This window comes from Drosophila tropicalis, unplaced genomic scaffold (assembly GCF_018151085.1).
Source record: "Drosophila tropicalis isolate 14030-0801.00 unplaced genomic scaffold, ASM1815108v1 contig_158, whole genome shotgun sequence".
Classification (NCBI taxonomy): domain Eukaryota; kingdom Metazoa; phylum Arthropoda; class Insecta; order Diptera; family Drosophilidae; genus Drosophila; species Drosophila tropicalis.
This window is the reverse complement of record NW_027172602.1, coordinates 6,006,274-6,011,365: the sequence shown is the minus strand read 5'-3', so window position 1 is coordinate 6,011,365 and position 5,092 is coordinate 6,006,274.

Below are 5,092 nucleotides of genomic sequence, written 5' to 3'. Positions count from 1 at the left end.
CCACATAGAGAGCCATATGCAAATACTTTTCGCATTGCTGGTAGCAACAAAACAAAGCCGTAGATTCAGTTCCTACAAAGGAATTGTTTAACAAGTCTCGACCTCAAATATATCCTTTGAAAATGTCTGAGATCTCTAGGTCAAGGTCTCAACTCAAATATAGGAACATAAGCTTCTATCTGGCTAAGTTTTTTCTGCTTAACAAAAGGGGTCACACAGTCGATGTAAGTCGATTTTGGAAACTTCTTGGTCAGTGCCAAGTAACCTTATTTCAATATTCATCTATCAGGGTATAGACAAGTCCAGTGGGCTTCGTCTAGAATTTTATACTTTTTATGGCATAAATGTAAGGTACGATGGAGAGTTACAGAGGCTTAACAGCAGCAAGCGGACAGATGATCACGAACAGCAGAGTTTAACAGCAGAACAACAGAGAGTACAGCAGACAGCAGAAGTGATGAGTACGAGAGAGAGGCAGTTGAAGTTGTAGAGTCGACGAAGCAGCAGTGAGAGAAAAAGGAAGTGAACCGAAGCAGCAGATTAAGACCTGAGCAATTGTAACTTTTCCAAACTACTTTAAATTAAAATAATCAATAAACTTAGTTGAGTAAGCCTACTCAACTCACATTTGGGGGCTCGTCCTAATTTGGAAAGTGCAAGTTATTTGGAATTGTCCGGAGGTGTCTCAAAATTGGCCAGAGGAGTCTCAAAAGTTTTGCCGCGAATTTGCCGAGTGACGCTGATGAAAGGGACGGCAGTACAAGCAAAGCGTTCTAGAATACCGATAGTGAGAGTGAGACAACCATACTACACCAGATCAAAAGCAAAGAAGGCAGTTCAGAGAATGGCAGACGAAGCGGGTGGCGTGTTGAAGTTGGATGAAGTTGCATCTGGTGGCGAAGTTAGTGCTACTGGAATTCAGGCCATGGCTGATAACACCAAAATTCTGCAGGAACTGGTGCAGTTGCTCGGTTTGAAGGTTGGATCAGACGAGCAAAATAGAAACGGTGGTACAATCGCAGCGGAAAGCTTTGAAAAAATAATCCCTGAGTTTGATGGCGAAACGATTCCGGTAAAACATTGGTTTCGGAATTTCGAATTAAATGCTGAGGCATATGGCTTAAATATAAAGCAGATGTATGTACAAGCACGTGCCAAAATGACCAAAACGGCAAAGCTGTTTTTGGAGGCCATACAGGTGTGCCAATATTCGGAGCTACGGATGACGCTGGAGAGTGAATTTGGTCAACGAAGCAAATGCAGCGCCGAGATTCACGCAGAGCTACGGGATCGGAAAAAGCACAATCAGGAGTCATTTCACGAGTATCTTCTTCAGATGAGAAAGCTGGCAGCGGTTGGTGACGTTGATGTACAGTCCGTAATACGCTATATTGTCGACGGCTTGCAGTTGAAAAGCGACTTTAGATATACTCTATATGGTTGCAAATCCTTTCAAGAGCTTCAGGAGCAGTATGCTGTGTATGAGCGCGTTGCCGAAAGATCGGCGAGACCTTTTTTGGCCAACGAGACGAATCAGAAGAGATCGCCTCATTTCCCAAATAAGCAGAAGCACTGCTTTAATTGTGGATCCGTTGAGCATTTTCGTAAAGATTGCGATGCTGCAACGAAATGCTTTCGGTGCAATAAAGAGGGACATATGGCCAAAAATTGTCCTGGCTCAGCTGCAGACATTAATGTTGTTCGTGATGCTACACGTGTGAAGAGGATAGCTGTCAATGGAGTCGATGTGGAATGTTTAGTGGATACGGGAGCCGATGTATCACTGGTGACCAAGTCGGTATTCAACAATATTCCAGGCGTCATGATGAAGAAATGGACTTCGAGGCTGCGAGGTCTGGGAAACAATATGACACGCCCAGTTGGATGCTTTGAAGCAGAGGTTTCCGTTGATCAAGAGACGACTTCGCACAAATTTGTTGTTATTGCGGATAGAGACATTCAATACGACGCGCTGCTCGGATTTGATTTCATATCTAAATTCGATCTTTCATCATCGGCAGGGGGATACAAGTTTTCTTCCCCGCAGGGGAGAAAACTTGTGAGGAGATAAACCAGATAAGTATTTTCAACATTAGTAACGCAAATGATGAAATCGATGTTCCTCCACAGTATGCAAAAGATGTTAAACGGCTGATTCAGAACTACAAGTTGGCAGAAGCTGTAGCAGAAGTACCTGTCAAGCTAAGAATAGTTCCCGATGGAGAAATAACTCCTTTTCGCCAGTCTCCAAGCCGATTGGCAATTGCTGAAGAAATTGATGTAGAAAAGCAGATCGATGAATGGTTAGCAGCCGGTATCATACGTCCGTCTTCATCGAACTACGCTAGTCGCCTGGTCCTAGTAAACAAGAAGGATGGTACGCGGCGTATCTGCGTTGATTTTCGTAAGCTGAACCTAATGGTCTTAAAGGACTGTTTTCCTGTTCCGGTGATTGATGATGTGCTGGATAAATTGCAGAACGCCAAGTTGTTTACGGTGATGGATTTGGAGAACGGCTTCTTCCATGTACCGATTGAAGAGGAGAGTAAAAAATACACTGCTTTTATCACGAAAACGGGTCTGTACGAATTTAACAGAGCCCCGTTCGGATTCCGCAATTCGCCAGCCGTTTTTATTCGCTATGTAAATCATATATTTCAAGAGTTGGTAAACAATGATGTTCTCGATTTATATATGGACGACATAATTATTCACGCTGAGACTCCAAAAGAGTGCTTTGACAAAATGTCACGCGTTTTGGAGAAAGCTGGATCATTTGGATTGAAGATTAAATGGCGGAAATGTCACTTTATGCAGACTAAGATATACTTCTTGGGTCACAACATAGAAAATGGAATTGTGTGGCCTGGACAAGAAAAAACGGCGGCCGTCAGCAGGTTTTCGACGCCAAAAAACGTCAGGGCAGTGCAAGGATTTTTGGGATTAACTGGATTTTTCAGAAAATTTATCTTAAATTATTCCCAAATCGCACGCCCATTAACCGACCTTTTGCGGAAGAATGTTAGCTTCAAAATGGGCGAGTCTCAGATAAAAGCGTTTCAATTACTCAAGAATGCATTGACTACAGAGCCTGTGCTAAAGCTATACATCAGAGGAGCTACGACTGAGTTACATACGGATGCATCAAAGGATGGATACGGAGCGGCACTCTTGCAATGGTCAGAAGGCAAACTGCATCCAGTTCACTTCTGGAGCCAAAAATCGTCTGAATCAGAGTCACGGCAACACAGTTATATTCTTGAAGCGAAGGCCGTATATTTAGCAGTAAAGAAATTCAGGCACTACCTTCTGGGCTTGCCATTTAAGTTGGTAACGGATTGCTCTGCATTCAAACAAACGCTGAAGAAGGTGGATGTACCGAGATCAGTAACACAGTGGATAATATATCTTCAAGACTTTGACTATGAAGTAGAACATCGACCAGGGGAAAGGCTAAAGCATGTTGACTGCCTAAGTCGCAATCCTTGTATACTGGTGGCTTCTCTGGAGATTACAGCACGTATAAAAGCAGCACAAGCTAAAGATGATACTCTTAAAGCCATTGTGGAGATTTTGGGCAGCCGTCCGTTTGAGGGATACAAGATGAAAGGTGGACTTCTTTACAGGGAAGAAAACGGTAACGATCTCCTTGTTGTGCCGAAGCAGATGGAAAAGGAGGTGATTATCGACGCTCATAATGTTGGTCACTTCGCCGTGCAAAAAACCCTTCATGCTGTGTATCAATCTTATTGGATTCCCCATCTCGAACAAAAGGTTCAGCAGATTGTGAATAACTGTGTGAAATGTATAATTTTTAACAAAAAACTGGGCAAGAAAGAGGGTTTCCTAAATTATGTTGATAAAGGAGACCAACCGCTTCATACGTTGCATATTGACCACTTAGGCCCCATGGATGCCACTACGAAGCAGTATAAATACATCTTGGCGATGGTTGATGCTTTTACAAAGTTTATTTGGCTGTTTCCGACCAAAACTACAAGCTGCGAGGAAGCGCTAAAAAAAATAGATATATGGTCACAAATCTTCGGAAATCCTGTGCGTATAGTTTCCGACAGAGGCTCAGCATTTACGGCCAACTTGTTTGCGGAGCATATGAAAACGAATGGCATAGAGCATGTATGGACCACAACGGGAGTTCCTCGTGGAAATGGACAGGTGGAGAGAGTAAATCGAACAATTTTGTCGGTTATTGCAAAGATTTCCGAAAGCGATCCAACCAAGTGGTTTAAGGCAGTTCCAGAAGTACAGAGAGCTGTAAATTCTCAGACGCATAAAACGACAAAAAAATCGCCGTTCGAGCTCATGTTTGGTGTGAAGATGAACAATAAACCAGCAGACCGTTTAATACAGCTACTTGAAGAAGAGATGTACCAACGCTTTGATGAAGAACGCCAACTAATGAGACAGAACGCGAAAGCTGAAATTATACAAGCGCAGAAGTCTTATAAGAAGTACTTTGACAATAAAAGAAAGCCTGAGGCCGGATATCAGGTTGGAGACTTAGTCGCCATACGCAGGACGCAGTTTGTCGCAGGAAAAAAACTGTCCAGTGAATATTTAGGTCCTTATGAGGTGACGCAAGTAAAGAGGAATGGTAGATACGACGTAAGGAAAGCAGCGGATGTCGAAGGGCCTACAAATACTTCTACCAGTTGCGACTATATGAAAATGTGGCGCTATATTAAGGACAACGAAGACGATTTATCATCTGGGACAGATGAATGATCAGGAATGGCCGAATGTAAGGTACGATGGAGAGTTACAGAGGCTTAACAGCAGCAAGCGGACAGATGATCACGAACAGCAGAGTTTAACAGCAGAACAACAGAGAGTACAGCAGACAGCAGAAGTGATGAGTACGAGAGAGAGGCAGTTGAAGTTGTAGAGTCGACGAAGCAGCAGTGAGAGAAAAAGGAAGTGAACCGAAGCAGCAGATTAAGACCTGAGCAATTGTAACTTTTCCAAACTACTTTAAATTAAAATAATCAATAAACTTAGTTGAGTAAGCCTACTCAACTCACATAAATAACAAATGTTTAGCTTTAAAAATCAAGTGAAGCTGATGAAAGAA